Raw genomic sequence first — 21,384 nt, 5'->3', positions numbered from 1 at the left:
TCGCAGTCAGATGCAGCCTCCAGCACTCGTGGGTTGGCACAAGTGTTAGGACCAGGTAGTTGGCCATTTGTAAGTCCCATTATTGATATATAATGACGTGAGATTTCTTGTTCGCAGTTGGAAGTGCAAACAGTGAAAATCTCCATCCTTGTTAAACACACACTCCAGCCGAGGACACAGTCAGAAATAAACACATGAGCAATACATATTCAAATGAAAGTACACAGCGGCCGAGCGGTCGAGGAGGTGACTCACCGGAACATGCACAGGATTCCCAGCGAAGACTTATCCATCCTGGGCCGACTCCTCCGTAACCCTCTGCACAATGTGTTCACCTCCATCAAATATAGTTTGGAATTATTGCATCTTAAATCAATTGATTTTTTTTTCCTGAAATAAGTTGATAATTAGAAGAGAAGCAACCAATACAATTATTGCTTATTATGTCCCCCATCACCTGCCATAAAGTGGTGTATATGTATAGGGGGAGACCCTATTGATGCTGCTTACTAGAGATGATCTAAAAGATTCCTTGTAGCTGCCGGAAGAGAACTCTGCAGCCCTCCACCTGCAGCCATCACTGGCGCCTCTTCTTAATAAGTCCAGTGCGACGTCTCCTTTGCGGGGTGACTCACTCATGACGTTGCGCTGGACCTACTGATCAGAAGAGGTGCCAGGGTGCTTGCAGGTAGTAGGTGCTTCGCAGGGCTCTTTTCCAGCAGCCACGGACTACCAGGGTCCTGCAAACCATTTTGATCAACTCTAGAGCTGAGTTTTGCCATCCAGGACAGTGGGTTTTTTTCTCTCTGTCTTCATCCTTTCCAAAAGGATGGGCTAATTCAACGTAACAATGGACAGAGGCAGAGTTGGCAGCCACAACTGGGCCCTATGGTTTTATACGGCAGATGGGTCATTGGATGTTATTAAAGGTGTCACATCTTTACCTGGACTTGCCCCAACGATGTCTGCTTCAGTGCCAGGTGCTGGGATTTGTACTCTGCAAGTGGCATCAGTGATGGAGGAGACATCACGGCCAGTGTCTCAGGATGGCACAGACACAGTTCAGCCAGGAATTAGTGTGGCTGGGACGTGTGGTGTCGTCCAGCCAGGCTAATGGCTGTGAGTGCTGTCTGCTCATTGCTGTGGCCAGTACCACACCCTACTTAAACTCCTACTGCTGGGAGTAGCCAGATATTGTGTCCGATAGCCTCCTGGACTATGGTGCTTTTTCTTGCTTTGACCTACACTGATTAGCTCTGCCTCCGTGACCGTCCTGATCCTACCCCTTACCTGGCTATGATTTTTCTCCTGGTTCAGTCTCTTCAGGTGTTGACCTGATTAGACTACTGTTGACTCCGGCTTGCTCCTCCGGCCAGCAGCCACACTGTGTAACCCTGAGGATCCTGCAGTAAGTCCAGATCCTTGTATATGTGTAAAAGGGTGAAGATTTGGGTTCCTCTGGGTTCTGCTAGACCAAGCGGCTAGAGATAAGTCGGTCCGTGATAGCCTTTTGGAACTGAAAGCGGAATTGCAAAAGGACTATAAGCAGTAAAGCTTTAAGTTATGTGTCTTGGGCAGCAACTTACCATGCAGTAGCAGAATCACATGGAGCCAAGAAAGAATGTCCCCCACCGCCTCCAACCACAGCAGACTTTCAGTATGCATGCTATTGGCGCTATAGTAGACCCAATGCTACATGATAAGACTTCTGCTGCAGGTACAGGTAACCATTGTGACGTTATGTGGTCACAAAACAACAGGGGAAGAATTTAATAAGACGGAAATTTCATGTAACAGCCCCAAACAAAAGCCACTGGAGAAAGATGCAAGAAAAGGTGCATGCCGCCAGGTTTGGCACATTTTTCACTGTCCCTGAACCATAAACTAAAGTTTACATAAACCGGCGTAGCATTCTTCTAAAATGTATTCCCATTTCTGGTGGAGATTATAGCAGATCTTCTAAGCTGTGGATGACGTCCTCGCCTTTCACTCGTCCTGATTTCTAGAAGAGCGATGAGAGTAGCATAAAACTGAAAAGACTTGTAGATGTCGCCTCTCTTCTGTCCAGAATCCTAGAGTGTCTATCAGCCATATCCTCCTTCTTCAACTCTCGCTTCCTAAAACTCAATGTAGACAAAACCGAACTCATCATCTTTCCCCCATCTCACGTATCTCCCCCTACCTGATCTATCTATTATGGTAAACGGCATCACCTGAAATCCTCGGGGTAACTCTCGATTCTGCCCTGTACTTCAAACCGCACGTCCAAACTCTTGCCACCTCCTGTCACCTCCAACTCAAAAATATTGCCAGAATCTGTCCCTTCCTCAGCCCACAATCTACTAAAACTCTTGTGCATGCCCTCATCATCTCTCGCCTCGATTACTGCAAGACCCTCCTCTGTGGTCTCCCCGCTACCTCCCTTGCACCACTCCAGTCTGTCCTCAACTCTGCTGCCCACCTAATCCTCCTCTCTCCTCGCTACTCCTCTGCTTCTCCCTCTGCAAATCCCTCCACTGGCTCCCAATTCCCCAACGAATCCAGTTCAAACTACTAACACTAATCTACAAAGCCATCCACAACCTGTCCCCTCCCTATATCTCTGAAGTAATCTCCCACTATCTTCCCTCACGTAATCTTCGATCCTCCCAAGACCTCCTACTCTCCACCACACTTATCCGCTCCTCACACAATCGCCTCCAAGATTTCTCCTGAATATCCTCCATCCTCTGGAATTCCATGCCTCAACACATCCGATTATCCACCACCCTCGGATCCTTCAGACGGAACCTGAAAACCTATCTCTTCAGGAAAGCCTACAGCTTGCAATAACCATTCTGCCGCCTCACCAACCACCCGAGCTGCCGCCTCACCAACCACCCTAGCTGCCGCCCCACCAACCACCCGAGCCGCTGCCGCCCCACCAACCGCCCGAGCTGCCGCCCCACAAACCACCCGAGCTGCCGCCTCACCACCACCCGAGCTGCCGCCTCACCAACCACCCGAGCTGCCGCCTCACCAACCACCCGAGCTGCCGCCACACCACCACCAGAGCTGCATCCTCACCACCACCAGTGCTGCAGCACACCGACCTCCTGTCTCTTCCCCATTATCCCGAAGAATGTAAGTCTGTAAGGATAGGGTCCTCTCCCCTCTGCACCAGTCTGTCATTGTAAATTTGTTTACTGTTAACAATATCTATAACCCTGTATGTAACCCATTCTCATGTACAGCACCATGGAATTAATGGTGCTATATAAATAAATAATAATAATAATAATAATAAATTTTGGCACTTAACGGGCTTGCACCAAAACTTGCAACAGTTTTTCCAAACTTGTACAATACTTGTACCATTGTCATTGACCACATGGATTTGACTCCACGACATCTATTTATCTGTTGCTCAGTAATTTCTGTAGATTGATAATGGTTCTTACAGTATGTTCTAAACATAAAGTAAATCATGTCCCAATTGCAATCTGTTCTGGCACCGGTGGCAAATAACGTACATAAAAAAAACTTCCCTTCCCCCTTCTTCCCTATTTACTGGCTACAAAATCACAATAGCATCAGAATTATTCCAGTACAGCATGTCCAAAAAAATATCTGCGCCTCCCCAGCTGATACTTGCATGTAAAGGTCACCTTCATCACCATTTACTTCTGCAGGGAAAGTTTTTATTGTGAAAAGTTTTACACTCAAGGAAAAAAACTAAAATCTATAGAATGTATTCCGGATATGACCTGGACTACAGTCCTCATCATCTGCATCGCTAGGGTATTGGTGGTAGAGAATGAAGTACCACCCATCGGTCCGCATTATTAACCATCCCTGATATGGGGGGATGGAGATGTGCGATACACGTGACACTGTAATGTCAGAAAGAAGAAGCTTCTTGTATTACAAGGGGAAGCCTGGCGAGCAACAACTCTTCCCCATAGTAACCACCGATCGAAGCCTCTATGGCGCTACGTATTACAGACTATATGGCAGCAATGCTGGTGAAGGAGGGCGCCACTGTAATACAATGTGAACTGCTACAGGACGCATTTGTTTTTAACCATGAAAAATTTAACGAAACCCTCAGTTGGGAGCCTGCGGAGGTACAGAGTGGCCCATTGGCACCAGATCTATTCAGTATGGGCCAATAATATGGCTGTGTGCATGCAGCCATCAGCTTAATCTGCAGGAGGGTTCACATACTTTTCAGATTTTTTTTTTCTCTGAGAAGCGAAGTGATAGAACGGAACGGAGACAGTTTGTGTAACATACAATTAAGGAATATACGATTTGCAAACAAGCAGTGAGACAGCGCAGCGACGGAAAGTGAACAGAAAAATAAACAGGCGTTTCTGTCGAGAGGTTACAAAGAGATTTTGGCAGCGGCCGTTGTTCCCCTGCGAGCCATCGGGAGAAATGTCTTTAAGAAAAGTTCTGGTCTCATGAATCCAGATTGAATCCAGCACTAACATTTAACTCTTTGTAGCTTGTATTAAACTTTTTAAAATGTAGAGACATAAATAAAAACCATCATCAGATACAGACACTATGAATTGGCACAAGACCCCCATCACACCGGGATAGACCGCCGTCAGCTTCCACATCCAGATGGAAAATGAATAGACAGGTCAGCTCTCTCCATAAGTAGTTGTGGGACCCCCGTTCTGAGATTTGTAGGTCCCGGAGGTGGGAGCTGCAGCCATCAGATAGTGATGACTTATCCTGTGGATATGACAAAAGGTCTAAGATAGGAAAACCCCTTGAAGCCAGAAATGGATGACACAGCGGCGACTTCTCCCCACCCTGACAGGTCTCTCCCGATACAAATACATGACCGGTTCCTGCTTCTTGGACTGGTCACCCAAGTCTCACAGTCCCCAGCAGCTTTTCAAATTAATGTTTTCTCCAAAATTCTGCAGAGTAAAACATGAATGGCGGCAATAACATATCCAGGCCTGAGGACCGGGCAGCATGAATCGGAGGATGGGTCACTTTGACATAAATGAAACGCTGAATGTTATGTACCAAGAGAAGAACGATACAAAACACAAAGACTAGATCGTCACCTTACCCAAACCGGCCATGTAAAAACAAAAAGTTATGGATTTCGGAGAAGCAAAAATTGCAGAGCCTTGAAAGCCAACATGAACGTCGTCCTTAGAACACCACTCCAGCTGGGTTTTATTTATTTTGCGGCTGGAGTGGTGCCACTAATCTAAGATCCCTGTGTCTATTATACTTACTGGCCGCCATCTTCTTCGGTTCTCCGTCCCGCTCAGGTCGTCTCCACCAGTTTGTGACCTGCCCGATCGCCTCAGTGTTTGCTGGACGAGCCAGAGGTCACTAAGTCAGAAAGCTGAGGTTTCAAGATAACAGACTGGTACCAGGGCAGCGATGGGTACAGCCGAGGATGGGGGCTGATAAATACTAGGATCGGGGTGATGATGGGCACATCTGACGACGGGGGATCGTAAATACTAGGACCAGGGCGGCGATGGGCACAGCTGAGGATGTGGGCTGGTAAATACTAGGACTGGGGCAGCGATGGGTACAGCTGAGGACGGAGGCTGGTAAATACTAGGACCGGTGAGGTGATGGGCACAGCTGAGGACGGGGGCCGGTAAATACTAGGACCAGGGCGATGATGGGCACAGCTGAGGATGGGGGCTGGTAAATACTAGGACCGGTGAGGTGATGGGCACAGCTGAGGACGGGGGCCGGTAAATACTAGGACCAGGGCGATGATGGGCACAGCTGAGGATGGGGGCTGGTAAATACTAGGACCGCGGCGGCGATGGGCACAGCTTAGGACGGGGGCTCGTAAATGCTAGGACCAGGATGATGATGGGCACAGCTGAGGACGGGGGCTGGTAAATACTAGGACCGGGGCAGTGATGGGCACAGCTGAGGACGGGGGCTGGTAAATACTAGGACCAGGATGATGATGGGCACAGCTGAGGACGGGGCTGGTAAATACTAGGACCGGGGCGGCGATGGGCACAGCTGAGGATGGGGGGCTAGTAAATACTAGGACCAGGGTGATGATGGGCACAGCTGAGGACGGGGGCTGGTAAATACTAGGACCGGGGTGGTGATGGGCACAGCTGAGGATGGGGGTTGGTAAATACTAGGACCGGGGCGGCGATGGGCACAGCTGAGGATGGGGGGCTAGTAAATACTAGGACCAGGGTGATGATGGGCACAGCTGAGGACGGGGGCTGGTAAATACTAGGACCGGGGCAGTGATGGGCACAGCTGAGGACGGGGGCTGGTAAATGCTAGGACCAGGGCGGTGATGTGCATAACTGATGACGGGGGGGGGGGGCTGGTAAATACTAATGTCAGGAAACTTACATTCGTGCCACCGCTTCAGTGCTGAAATAAACACCGATGGAGTGATGCTTTAAGAGAAAACAGAAGCATCTGATTAGAGAATAAATTCTACGGAAGAGTCAAATCTGTTATCGAAATCTCAGCCTCGGACGACAACAAAAAAATTGCCTTTCTACAAACAGATTCACCATGGGACTGATCTTTTTGTGACATAATAGGATGGGCAGAAGTTGATAAAATCTACATAAAAGCTTCTACAGTGCTCAGTCTACCCTACACACTGTCCGACAAGAGGTTCCGCAGCCGCTGAAGCTGAAGAGAACATCTACGGACTCTCAGGCTCCACACAGAATAGTTTCCTTCCAAAGACTAATTTTTCATGATTCCTCTGATGACAGAGTAAAATAAAAATGTTGTGATGTTCACTTCTCAAATCACGGATTATTTTAATGCGCAGAAAAAACACATTGACTAATCCTGTGGCATTTTACTGAAGTATCTGCCAAACCCACAGCTTCAATTACCAAAGTGCAGTGATGCTCCGGAGAGGATTCAGCTGAGTGTGCAGAGCGTTCACCCCGGAGACCTGACGCGGCCCAGGAGAAGGCAAAGGAAAGCGACCACGTCCATTACCTACAAAACTGGAAGACAGAACATAGGCAGCGGAAAATATCCATGGTGGGAGAAGACCTACACAAATAACTAAAGCTCAAGAACCAGGTTTCTATTTTAGGGTCTTCCATCAAAGTCAATGGGGCTGTAGCTTGAATTGTGCCCCAGGTCTATAACTTTAATAAAAGGGAATGTGACATCAGAAAGTTACCTATATGAGTAGTTTAAATCAGGTTATATAATAATTCACCACATCATTATATATATAAATAATGTAGAAATTGTCACACCGAACACTAGTCACTAGTTAAATGCAAGTTTCTTCTATACAAAGGATTTTTCAGCAGTTTCATTATTATCACATGATTTTAATGGAAGGTAACACCTCTATATACAGCTGATAACACAGGGTCCACCATTGACAATAGTCGATGTCACAGCTCACCTCCTCCTCCTGTACAATGACTGATACCTCTATATACAGTAGATAACACAGGATCCACCATTCACAATAGGTGATGTCACAGCTCACCTCCTCCTCCTGTACAATGACTGATAACACCTCTATATACAGTAGATAACACAGGATCCACCATTCACAATAGGTGATGTCACAGCTCACCTCCTCCTCCTGCACAATGACTGATAGCACCTCAATATACAGTAGATAACACAGGATCCACCATACACAATAGATAATGTCACAGCTCACCTCCTCCTCCTGTACAATGACCGATAACACCTCTATATGCAGTAGAAAACACAGGATCCACCATTCCCAATAGGTGATATCACAGCTCACCTCCTCCTCCTCTTATACAATGACTGATAACACCTCTATATACAGTAGATAACACAAGATCCACCATTCACAATAGGTGATATCACAGCTCATCTCCTCCTCCTCCTGTACAATGACTGATAACACCTCTATATACAGTATATAACACAGGATCCACCATTCACAATAGGTGATATCACAGCTCACCTCCTCCTCCTGTACAATGACTGATAACACCTCTATATACAGTAGATAACACAGGATCCACCATTCACTATAGGTGATGTCACAGCTCACCTCCTGCTCCTGTACAATGACTGATACCATCTCTATATACAGTAGATAACACAGGATCCACCATTCACAATAGATGATGTCACAGCTCACCTCCTCCCCATGTACAATGACTAATAACATCTCTATGTACAGCATATAACACAGGATCCACCATTCACAATAGGTGATGTCACAGCTCACCTCCTCCTCCTGTACAATCACTGATAACACCTCTATATACAGTAGATAACACAGGATCCACCATTCACAATAGGTGATGTCACAGCTCACCTCCTCCCCCTGTACAATGACTAATAACACCTCTATATACAGCATATAACACAGGATCCACCATTCACTATAGGTGATGTCACAACTCACCTCCTCCTCCTGTACAATGACAGATAAGACCTCTATACCGTGGTGTGAAAAAATGTTCACCCCCTTCCTGATTTCCTATTCTTTTGCATGTTTGTCACACATTAACTTTTCAGATCACCAAACAAATGTAAATATTAGACAAAGATAACACAAGTAATCACAAAATGCCGTTTATAAATGAAAGTCTTTATTACTAAAGAAAAAAGAAATCCAAACCTACAGGGCCCTGTGTGAAAAAGTGATTGCCCCTAAAGCTAATAACTGGTTGGACCACCCTTAGCAGCAACAACTGCAATCAAGTGTTTGTGATAACTGGCAATGAGTCTTTTACAATGATCTTTAGGAATTTTGGCCACTCATCTTTGCAGCTGCATTCAGCTACATTGGAGGGTTTCTGAGCATGAGCTGCCTTTCTAAGGTTATGCCACAGCATCTCAATCGGATTAAAGTCAGGACTTTGACTAGGCCACTCCAAAGTCTTAATTTTGTTTTTCTTAAGCCATTCAGAGGTGGACTTGCTGGTGTGTTTCGGATCATTGTCCTGCTGCATAGTCCAAATGCGCTTCAGCTTGAGGTCATGAACAGATGGACGGACATTCTCCTTCAGGATTTTTTTGGATGACAGAATTCATGGTTCCATTTACCACAGCAAGTATTCCAGGTCCTGAATCAGCAAAACAACCCCAGATCATTGCACTACCACCACCATGTTTTACTGTTGGTATGGTGTTTCTTTTCTGAAATGCTGTGTTACTTGTACTCCAAATGTAATAGGACATATACCTTCCAAACAGTTGAACTTTTGTCTTGTCAGTCCACAGAGTATTCTCCCAAAAGTCTTGGGGATCATTAAGATGTTTTCTGGCAAAACTGAGATGTGCCTTTATGTCCTTATTGCTCAGCAGTGGTTTTCGTCTTGGAGCTCTGTCTTGAAGGCCATTTTTGCTCAGTCTCATTCTTATGGTGGAGTCAAGAAGATTGACCTTAACTAAGGCAAGTGAGGCCTACAGTTCTTTGGATGTTGTTGTTGGTTTTTTATGACTTATTGGATGAGCCGTCACTGCGGTCTTGAGGTAATTTTGGTTGGCCGGCCACTCCTGTGAAGGTTCCCCACTGTTCCATGTTCTCTCACTGTGATTCGGTGGAGTCCCAAAGCTTGAGAAACAGTTGTATAACCTTTTCCAGAGTGATCGATTTCAATTACTTTGTTTCTCATTTGTTCCAGAATTTCTTTGGATCGTAGCATAATGTCTAGCTTTTGAGGAACTTTTGGTCTACTTCAGATTGTCAGGCAGGTTCTATTTAAGTGATTTCTTGACTGAGAACAGGTGTGACAGTAATCAGGGCTGCGTGTGGCTAGGGCATTTGAACGCTGCTTCCCGAATATGTGATAAACCACAGTTACTTTATGTTTTATGGGGGCAGCAATCGCTTTTTCACACAGGGCCCTGTAGGTTTGGATTTCTTTTACCCTTAATAATAAAGATTTTCATTTAAAAACTGCATTTTTTATTACTTGTGATATCTTTGTCTGATATTTAAATTTGTTTAGTGATGTGAAACATTTAAGTGTGACAAACATGTAAAAGAATAAAAAAATCAGGAAGGGGCAAACAATTTTTCACACCACTGTATACAGTAGATAACACAGGAACCACCATTCACATGATCATAGATGGGTGATTGTTTCTCTAGATGAGAAAAAAAGTCATTTTGAGCTACCTTAAAAAAATAAGAAATGTTTCTAAAAAATTTTTTCTATTTTACAAGAACAAAGGCTGTGGTCCCCCAAATTTTCGTAGTAGAAAATCCAGCACTGATGACCGTGACACAATGTGTAGGGTATAGCAGAAACAAACAATTAGTACAATTAGTGCATGGATCATGAAGGTAGACAATGTGATCAGTATGGGGGGGTCCAGCACTGGTTATTCCATTCCCTTCGCTACTGGGTGGAGGGTCCCAAGAAGGCTAGGACAAGGCTGAAAAGTCATGGAATGTTTACAAAATGGAAAACAAATGCCAAACAACAAAAAATGTTGTTTTTTTGTTTGTTTTTTTACTTAAGGTCAGTATTTATTTCATGTGTACACAAATAAAGAAAAAAGAACATAAATAATCAAATATGAAAATCCTAAGGCTATGTTCACACAATCCTTTTTTTGATCCTTTTTTTTTCAGGTCCTTTTTCCATGCAGGGTACAGTCCAATGTTACTCTATGGAAAACAAAAACCGCTGTGCCCACTATCCTTTTTTTCTCAGGCAAATCCGCGAGGATTTGCCTGCAGAAAAAAAGAAGTACCATGTCACTTCTTTCTGCGGATTCAGCTCCTGTTTTCAACAGGCACCAATAGGAAAGTGCTGTTGAAAACCCGCAGAGGAATCTGCAGAAGAAACTGCAGGAAAATCAGCAGTGCAGTTTTGCACTGCGGGTTTTCCAAATCAGGACCTGAAAAAAAAAGGATCAAAAAAAGGATCAAAACAAGGATCGTGTGAACATGGCCTAAGAGTGAGTTCAGCGGCAGCGGCACGGGATATCCGTGCCTACCAGTGCACACAGGGCCGATTCTGGCGGAGTGAAGAACACATACTTTTGGGGGAGAGAATGTGTAACCCCTGATTTTCTATTGTTTTCTACACAAGATTGCCCCTGGAAAAAATTGCCATTGTTGTTAAATATGGAAATATTGTGTTACATGCTGGTAATCCAAATAAATGACTTCCATGTAGTATATCATGGAGAAGTGAAGTCAGTCTGCCTGGGCCTACTCTGTCTCATGTAGGGGTCACTTCTCTTTGATGTCCATACAGGCAGGGGTTGTACGGAGATCAGCCTTTCAGGTCACTTACTACATACATTTCCAACTAGTTGTAGGCACTGAATAATACTTTATCCATAGGAAAGAAGAAAACAAAACTTACGACCTGATCCAATCTAAAAGTTAGCTGTAAACTCCACTAGATTCAAATTTCATCTTATTTTTTAATGTCTTTTATTTTTGTGGTTTGTTCTTGTTAAATATGAGTTTCTTCATATGCCACACACACGAAAAAAAAAATAAAAAAGTTTAATTTTCCTCTGCAATTACAAGCCATTTGCAATTTAAATACTTTAGAATCATGCAATGCTTTAAATAAGGACCTCACAGCGTGAAGAAATATTATAGTTTTCCATTATACACTATTTTTAAGCTATTATCAAAGTAATGAAGAGTTTGTATCTAAAATAATAAGAAAAGTACTTTATGAAATACACTGCTCAAAAAAATAAAGGGAACACTAAAATCCCACATCCTAGATATCACTGAATGAAATATTCCAGTTGTAAATCTTTATTCATTACATAGTGGAATGTGTTGAGAACAATAAAACCTAAAAATGATCAATGTAAATCACAACTAATATCCCACGGAGGTCTGGAGTTGGAATGATGCTCAAAATCAAAGTGGAAATTCAAATTACAGGCTGATCCAACTTCAGTGGAAATGTCTTAGGACAAGGAAATGATGCTCAGTAGTGTGTGTGGCCTCCATGTGCCTGTGTGACCTCCCTACAACGCCTGGGCATGCTCCTGATGAGGCAGCGGATGGTCTCCCGAGGGATCTCCTCCCAGACCTGGACTAAAGCATCCACTAACTCCTGGAAATCTGTGGTGCAACATGACATTGGTGGATGGTGCAAGACATGATGTCCCAGATGTGCTCAATCAGATTCAGGTCTGGGAAATGGGCGGGCCAGTCCAAGGCTTCAATGCCTTCATCTTGCAGGAACTGCTGACACTCCAGCCACATGAGGTCTGGCATTGTCCTGCATTAGGAGGAACCCAGGGCCAACCGCACCAGCATATGGTCTCACAAGGGGTCTGAGGGTCTCATCTCGGTACCTAATGGCAGTCAGGCTACCTCTGGTGAGCACATGGAGGGCTGTGTGGCCCTCCAAAGAAATGCCACCCCACACCATTACTGACCCACTGCCAAACCGGTCATGCTGGAGGATGTTGCAGGCAGCAGATCGCTCTCCACGGCGTCTCCAGACTCTGTCACGTCTGTCACATGTGCTCAGTGTGAACCTGCTTTCATCTGTGAAGAGCACAGGGCGCCAGTGGCGAATTTGCCAATTCTGGTATTCTGTGGCAAATGCCAAGCGTCCTGCACAGTGTTGGGCTATGAGCATAACCCCCATCTGTGGACGTCGGGCACTCAGACCATCCTCATGGAGTCAGTTTCTAACCGTTTGTGCAGACACATGCACATTTGTGGCCTGCTGGAGGTCATTTTACAGGGCTCTGTCAGTGCTCCTCCTGTTCCTCCTTGCACAAAGGCTGAGGTAGCGGTCCTACTACTGGGTTGTTGTCCTCCTAAGGCCCCCTCCACGTCTCCTGGTGTACTGGCCTGTCTTCTGGTAGCTCCTCCAGCCTTTGTAGACTACACTGACAGACACGGCAAACCTTCTTGCCACAGCTCGCATTGATGTGCCATCCTGGATGAGCTGCACTACCTGAGCCACTTGTGTGGGTTGTAAAGTCCGTCTCATGCTACCATGAGTGTGAAAGCACAACCAACATTCAAAAGTGGCCAAAACATCAGCCAGAAAGCATTGGTGCTGAGATGTGGTCTGTGGTCCCCACCTGCAGAACCAGTCCTTTACTGAGGGTGTCTTGACAATTGCCAATAATTTCCATCTGTTGTCTATCCATTTGCACAACAGCACGTGAAATTGATTGTCAATCAGTGTTGCTTCCTAAGTGGACAGTTTGATTTCACAGAAGTTGGATTTACTTTGAGTTATATTCTGTTGTTTAAGTGTTCCCTTTATTTTTTTGAGCAGTATATGTATGTATATGTATATATATATATATATATATATATATATATATATATATATATATATATATATATATATATATATATACACACACTCACTGGCCACTTTATTAGGTACACCTGTCCAACTTCTTGTTAACACTTAATTTCTAATCAGCCAATCACATGGCGGCAACTCAGTGCATTTAGGCATGTAGACATGGTCAAGACAATCTCCTGCAGTTCAAACCGAGCATCAGTATGGGGAAGAAAGGTGATTTGAGTGCCTTTGAACGTGGCATGGTTGTTGGTGCCAGAAGGGCTGGTCTGAGTATTTCAGAAACTGCTGATCTACTGGGATTTTCACGCACAACCATCTCTAGGGTTTACAGAGAATGGTCCGAAAAAGAAAAAAAATCCAGTGAGCGGCAGTTCTGTGGGCGGAAATGCCTTGTTGATGCCAGAGGTCAGAGGAGAATGGGCAGACTGGTTCGAGCTGATAGAAAGGCAACAGTGACTCAAATCGCCACCCGTTACAACCAAGGTAGGCCTAAGAGCATCTCTGAACGCACAGTGCGTCGAACTTTGAGGCAGATGGGCTACAGCAGCAGAAGACCACACCGGGTACCACTCCTTTCAGCTAAGAACAGGAAACTGAGGCTACAATTTGTACAAGCTCATCGAAATTGGACAGTAGAAGATTGGAAAAACGTTGCTTGGTCTGATGAGTCTCGATTTCTGCTGCGACATTCGGATGGTAGGGTCAGAATTTGGCGTAAACAACATGAAAGCATGGATCCATCCTGCCTTGTATGGAGCATCTTTGGGATGTGCAGCCGACAAATCTGCGGCAACTGTGTGATGCCATCATGTCAATATGGACCAAAATCTCTGAGGAATGCTTCCAGCACCTTGTTGAATCTATGCCACGAAGAATTGAGGCAGTTCTGAAGGCAAAAGGGGGTCCAACCCATTACTATATATATATATATACACACACACGGTACATACAGGTGTTTCTCACAAAATTAGAATATCAAAAAGTAGAGTCATTACACACAGAGTGATCTATTTCACGTGTTTATTTCTGTTAGTGTTGATGATTATGGCTTACAGCCAATGAAAACCCAAAAGTCATTATCTCAGTAAATTAGAATCATTAAAATAAAACACCTGGAAAGGCTTCCTAAGTGTTTATAAAGGTCCCTTAGTCTGTTTCAGTAGCTCCACAATCATGGGGAAGACTGCTGACCTGACAGATGTCCAGAAGGCAGTCACTGACACACTCCACAAGGAGGGGAAGCTACAAAAGGCCACCACACACAGACATATCCACGACATGGGCTACAAGTGTCACATTCCTTGTATCAGGCCACTCATGACCAATGGACAATGCCAGAAGCGTCTTACCTGGGCCAAGGAGAGGAAGAATCAGACTGTTGTCAGTGGTCCAAGGGGTTGTTTTCAGATGAAAGTAAATTTTGCATTTCATTTGGAAATCCAGGTCCCAGAGTCTGGAGGAAGAGTGGAGAGGCCACAATCCAAGCTGCTGGAGGTCTGGTGTGAAGTCTCCACAATCAGTGATGGTTTGGGGATCCATGTCATCTGCTGGTGTAGGCCCACTGTGTTTTATCAAGACCACAGTCAGCGCAGCCGTCTACCAGGACATTTTAGAGCACTTCATGCTTCCCTCTGCCGACAAGCTTTATGGAGATGGAAATGTCATTCTCCAGCAGGACTTGGCCCCTGTCCACACTGCCAAAAGTACCAATACTTGGTGTAAAAACAACAGTATCACTGGGCTTGATTGGCAGCAAACTCGCCTGACCTTAACCCCATAGAGAATCTATGGAGTATTGTCAAGAGGAAGAGGAGACACCAGACCCAACAATGCAGACGAGCTGAAGGCTGCTATCAAAGCAACCTGGGCTTCCATAACCCCCCAGCAGTGCCACAGGCTGATCGCCTCCATGCCACGCCGCATTGATGCAGAAATTGATGCAAAAGGAGCCCGACCAAGTATTGAGTGCATTTACTGAACATACATTTCAGTAGGCCAACATTTCGATTTTAAAATAATTTTTCAAGCTTGTATTATAAAGTATTCTAATTTACTGAGATAATGATTTTTTGGGTTTTCATTGGATGTAAGCCATAATCATCAACATTAACAGAAATAAACATATGAAATCGATCACTCTGTAATGACTCTATATAATACATGAGTTTCACTTTTTGTATTGAAGAACTGAAATAAATTAACTTTTTAATGATATTCTAATTTTGTGAGAAGCACCTGTACATACATATATACAGTACAGACCAAAAGTTTGGACACACCTTCTCATTTAAAATTTTTTCTGTATTTTCATGACTATGAAAATTGTACATTCACACTGAAGGCATCATTATATACTTAACAAAAAAGTGTGAAACAACTGAAATTATGTCTTATATTCTAGGTTCTTCAAAGTGGCCACCTTTTGCTTTGATGACTGCTTTGCACACTCTTGGCATTCTCTTGATGAGGTAGTCACCGGGAATGGTCTTCCAACAATCTTGAAGGAGTTGAAGTATACGCACACACACACGCCAACATATTTACATCCATAGATTTATTTTTTATGCATTATAAAGTGCTTTTTTATTATTTTTAAGACCATTAATACTAATAAAAATAATAAAAGATATATATATATATTTTTTATTAGTATTTATGGTCTTAAAAGAATAGATTTTTCAAAGCCAAAATGAAAATCTTCCCTTATCGCCATGTCTCCCCGTCGTGCAGTTTAGCCATATACCTTATACCCAGTCAGGGCCGCCATCAGGGCATGACAGCCATGACTGGCGTATGGGGCCCGGTGAGCAGAGGGGGCCCGCATCGGGCCCCGTCTAATCTGCTCACCGGGCCCCCCCCTGCCGGCGCTGCGGGCCCCCCACCTGCCGGCGCTGCGGGCCCCCCACCTGCCGGCGCTGCGGGCCCCCCCCTGCCGGCGCTGCGGGACACTATTGACGTGCGGGCCCGTGCCCGCACGTCAATAGTTAACAGCCGCCGGTCGCCGCCAGCCAGTCGGAGGCTGGCAGCTGACTTCAGCGGCCGCAGTGCGCAGTCGCACTTCGCCGGCGTCTGATGTCATTGTCAGCCGCCGGCGAGTGCGTCCTTCACCTGCGGCTGCGTGGAGGAAGTGAGGTTCCCCGCCGCAGGAGCATGGCAAGGTAAGAACTCGGCTTTTTTTTTTTTCAGAGCGGCGATCCCAGGGGGGTGGGGCCCGGGGCAGAACGCTGGACATGCTGGGGCAGAAAGCTGGACACGGGCAGTATGCTGGACACAGGGGCAGAGATGCTGGACACAGGGGGCAGAGATGCTGGACACAGGGGGCAGAGATGCTGGACACAGGGGGCAGAGATGCTGGACACAGGGGGCAGAGATGCTGGACACAGGGGGCAGAGATGCTGGACACAGGGGGCAGAGATGCTGGACACAGGGGGCAGAGATGCTGGACACAGGGGGCAGAGATGCTGGACACAGGGGGCAGAGATGCTGGACACAGGGGGCAGAGATGCTGGACACAGGGGGCAGAGATGCTGGACACAGGGGGCAGAGATGCTGGACACAGGGGGCAGAATGCTGGACACAGGGGGCAGAATGCTGGACAAAGGGGCAGAGATGCTGGACAAAGGGGCAGAGATGCTGGACAAAGGGGCAGAATGCTGGACAAAGGGGCAGAGATGCTGGACAAAGGGGCAGAGATGCTGGACGAAGGGGCAGAGATGCTGGACACAGGGGCAGAGATGCTGGACACAGGGCAGAATGCTGGACAAAGGGGCAGTATGCTGGACAAAGGGGCAGAGATGCTGGACAAAGGGGCAGTATGCTGGACAAAGGGGCAGAGATGCTGGACACAGGGGGCAGAATGCTGGACACAGGGGGCAGAATGCTGGACACAGGGGGCAGAATGCTGGACACAGGGGGCAGAATGCTGGACACAGGGGGCAGAATGCTGGACACAGGGGGCAGAGATGCTGGACACAGGGGGCAGAGATGCTGGACACAGGGGGCAGAATGCTGGACACAGGGGGCAGAATGCTGGACACAGGGGGCAGAATGCTGGACACAGGGGCAGAGATGCTGGACACAGGGGCAGAGATGCTGAACAAAGGGGCAGAATGCTGGACAAAGGGGCAGTATGCTGGACAAAGGGGCAGTATGCTGGACAAAGGGGGCAGAGATGCTGGACGAAGGGGCAGAGATGCTGGACACAGGGCAGAATGCTGGACAAAGGGGCAGTATGCTGGACAAAGGGGCAGAGATGCTGGACAAAGGGGCAGTATGCTGGACAAAGGGGCAGAGATGCTGGACACAGGGGGCAGAATGCTGGACACAGGGGGCAGAATGCTGGACACAGGGGGCAGAATGCTGGACACAGGGGGCAGAATGCTGGACACAGGGGGCAGAATGCTGGACACAGGGGCAGAGATGCTGGACACAGGGGCAGAGATGCTGGACACAGGGGCAGAGATGCTGGACACAGGGGGCAGAGATGCTGGACACAGGGGGCAGAGATGCTGGACACAGGGGGCAGAGATGCTGGACACAGGGGGCAGAGATGCTGGACACAGGGGGCAGAGATGCTGGACACAGGAGGCAGAGATGCTGGACACAGGGGGCAGAGATGCTGGAAACAGGGGCAGAGATGCTGGAAACAGGGGCAGTATGCTGGACACAGGGGCAGTATGCTGGACACAGGGGCAGAGATGCTGGACACAGGGGCAGAGATGCTGGACACAGGGGCAGTATGCTGGAAACAGGGGCAGTATGCTGGACACAGGGGCAGTATGCTGGACACAGGGGGCAGAGATGCTGGACACAGGGGGCAGAGATGCTGGACACAGGGGGCAGAGATGCTGGACACAGGGGGCAGAGATGCTGGACACAGGGGGCAGAGATGCTGGACACAGGGGGCAGAGATGCTGGACACAGGGGGCAGAGATGCTGGACACAGGGGGCAGAGATGCTGGACACAGGGGGCAGAGATGCTGGACACAGGGGGCAGAGATGCTGGACACAGGGGGCAGAGATGCTGGACACAGGGGGCAGAGATGCTGGACACAGGGGGCAGAGATGCTGGAAACAGGGGCAGAGATGCTGGAAACAGGGGCAGTATGCTGGACACAGGGGCAGTATGCTGGACACAGGGGCAGAGATGCTGGACACGGGCAGAGATGCTGGACACAGGGGCAGTATGCTGGAAACAGGGGCAGAGATGCTGGAAACAGGGGCAGTATGCTGGACACAGGGGCGAGATGCTGGACACGGGCAGAGATGCTGGACACAGGGGCAGAGATGCTGGACACAGGGGCAGAGATGCTGGACACAGGGGCAGAGATGCTGGACACAGGGGCAGAGATGCTGGACACAGGGGCAGAGATGCTGGACACAGGGGCAGAGATGCTGGACACAGGGGCAGAGATGCTGGACACAGGGGCAGAGATGCTGGACACAGGGGCAGAGATGCTGGACACAGGGGCAGTATGCTGGACACAGGGGCGGTATGCTGGACACAGGGGCGGTATGCTGGACACAGGGGCAGAGATGCTGGACACAGGGGCAGAGATGCTGGACACAGGGGCAGTATGCTGGACACAGGGGCAGAGATGCTGGACACAGGGGCAGTATGCTGGACACAGGGGCAGAGATGCTGGACACAGGGGCAGAATGGAGATATGGGGTATGATGAAAGACATGGGGGCATGACTGGAGACACTGGGGGCAGAATTGGAGACAGGTTGTGCAGGATCATGGGGCAGGATGGATACGATGGAGACAGATGGGGCAGGATGGGGAGATCATATGGGGCAGGATGGATACTCATGAGGACAGGATGGGAGAACATATGGCTGACGCCAGTAATGAGACACATGGGGCCAGGATGGGGAATATTATTACCATAGGGACTAATTAAGGGATATTATTACTGCAGTGATGTATTTATTTTTTGAGGACAGTGTTTTAAATGAGGGGGCGGTCCTGTTACTGTGTAGAGTGACACTATGTCGCCTCTTTTTCTTTATGTGGTGTAATGTAGAAGTTGGGAAAAATTAAGTAATGTGTTCTACAAGCAGAGCTCGAGATAACTGTTATTTCCTGCAGAAACGAGTCCTGGCTGGAAGACATGATGGCGGTCTGTGCTGGATGAAAGATGAAGGACTTCACATAGAGACGTCACTGGTGAGTCAGTGTTACCTATACACTGACACTATACACTGTATACTATATACAGAGCTCCTGTGTATAATTTCACTAGTGATCACTGTATTATCTGTACACAGACACTGCATACTAAGTAGAGATCTCCTGTGTATAATGGCACTTATGGTGATAGTGTGGTGCTTTTTTTTTATTACTGATCAGAATTGTAGTATTCAGTCACTATGTGGTGGTAATATGTGGTCTGGACATGGTGTTGCGGTATTTGTCCCTTGTATGTGATATTATTCGATCACTGTGGTGGTAATATGCGGTCTGGTCATGGTGTAGCGGTATTTGTTCTTTGTATGTGATATTATTCGATCACTGTGGTGGTAATATGTCATCTTGTCATGGTGTAGCGGTATTTGTTCTTTTTATGTGATATTATTGGTCATTTTAAAAATTGAAAAATAAATAAAAATATACCTAAATTGTTTTGCATATTTTAACAAATATTTAATAGGTTACAGCAGAGTAGTGCCCGGCCAAAAGAGTCTACCGTGTTATGGTGGCGGCTTACAAAAGCTGCCGGCTATATGTGTGATCTGGTGATGGGAACTGTTAGGGTATGTGTCCACGTTAAGTAAACGCTGCGTGTTTGACGCTGCGTGGGGCCACAGCGTCAAACACGCAGCGTCCAGATGTTCCAGCATAGTGAAGGGGATTTTAGGAAATCTCGTCTCCACTATGCGTGGTAACACGCACCCGGCGGGCCTGCGACTCCGGACATGCGGTGCTTCTTTTAAGATCGCAGCATGTCCGTGTTCCTTGCGGCAGCTGCGACGCCGCAAGCTATAACACAGGGCCCTATGTGTGGGGTGCGATGATCCCGGATGTGTGCAATGAACACATCCGGCATCATCGCGTCACAGTAGGGGGCGGGGCTTAGCACCGAGCGGGTTTGCCGCTCTGACGAAACCGCCGGCCATCCTGAAGGTGGATACGTACCCTCAATGTGTGATTGGTGAGAAGTGGAGTTTTTCCAAGAGAGAGCGGTGGGACCGTGGACAGTTCGAGGGGTGGAGAGTGGAGGCGGGGCTGGGGTGGAGCCTGGGCGGAGTCTCAAGGGGGCCCCGAAAATTTTGCCAGTATGGGGCCCCGAAATTTCTAGTGGCAGCCCTGTACCCAGTAACCTTAGTTTGAGCTGTTTTTAGTTCATTCACTAAATTTCCTTGATTCTTCCTGATAATCATTGTATTCCCCTGTCTCTCTTCGTTTGGCAGCAGATGCCCTGGCAGAAAGCCTAAAACACAGTGAGTGACAAATCACTACCAGATGAGGGAGCGGACTGTGCTCTGCATCCAGTATTTCCTCTCACTGAAGGCCCCAATAAAATTACTGCAACATTTCAGAATTTCAATTGGGTTCATCTTTCTTCAAAGCTGTCCCGTATACAGACCGACGCGAGATCGCAGCTACATTCTTATTATGCACTTCAATAAAAGATTGAGAGAGAAAACTTGGGCACCGAAAAAGAACAAGTAAAAAACAAAACAAAGTTTTCAAAAGTTTTTTTTTTCACTACTTTTTTCACTTTCATTTCAAGCTGTGCCCAGTCATTATATCATCCATATACTTTATCGCACAATTGTATTTAATCCAAGTACACGACTTTAGAATCCATACATTGTTACAATGCTATTTTTATTTTTATACATGTTTTTGTATTTTACAGCTGCCATCAATGACAATCAAAATATTAAAAATGCAATTGGAGATTAAAAAAAAAAAAAAAAAAAATACATCATATTGTAGTATTAATTTATACGAACACACATTTGTATCAGGCTTTAGGTATGTGCACACGTTAAAGGGAACCTGTCACCACGTTTTTGGAAGATGGGATAAAAATAGCGTTAAATAGGGGCAGAGGTGGGCGTTACATTAGTGTGTGTGTTATGCGTTTATTACCCACCTAAGTTGCCGAAATAACTTTGCAAAG

At 46.7% G+C, this 21,384-nt stretch overlaps 2 long non-coding RNA genes across 2 annotated transcripts in view; one reads left to right on the top strand and one right to left on the bottom strand.

Moving 5' to 3' along the window:
• Nucleotides 1-21,384, bottom strand: part of LOC143788154 (uncharacterized) — a 74,729-nt gene that overhangs the window by 19,995 nt on the left and 33,350 nt on the right. The gene's annotated exons all lie outside the window — the stretch shown is intronic.
• Nucleotides 16,274-19,421, top strand: LOC143787334 (uncharacterized). Its single transcript, XR_013218330.1, has 2 exons — nucleotides 16,274-16,408; nucleotides 19,344-19,421. It is a non-coding gene; the product is annotated as an uncharacterized LOC143787334 (long non-coding RNA).

The sequence above is a fragment of the Ranitomeya variabilis genome, chromosome 8, assembly GCF_051348905.1.
Source record: "Ranitomeya variabilis isolate aRanVar5 chromosome 8, aRanVar5.hap1, whole genome shotgun sequence".
In the NCBI taxonomy this organism is placed as follows: domain Eukaryota; kingdom Metazoa; phylum Chordata; class Amphibia; order Anura; family Dendrobatidae; genus Ranitomeya; species Ranitomeya variabilis.
The sequence above is the reverse complement of the archived record's forward strand: the minus strand, read 5'-3'. Positions and strand labels throughout refer to the sequence as shown.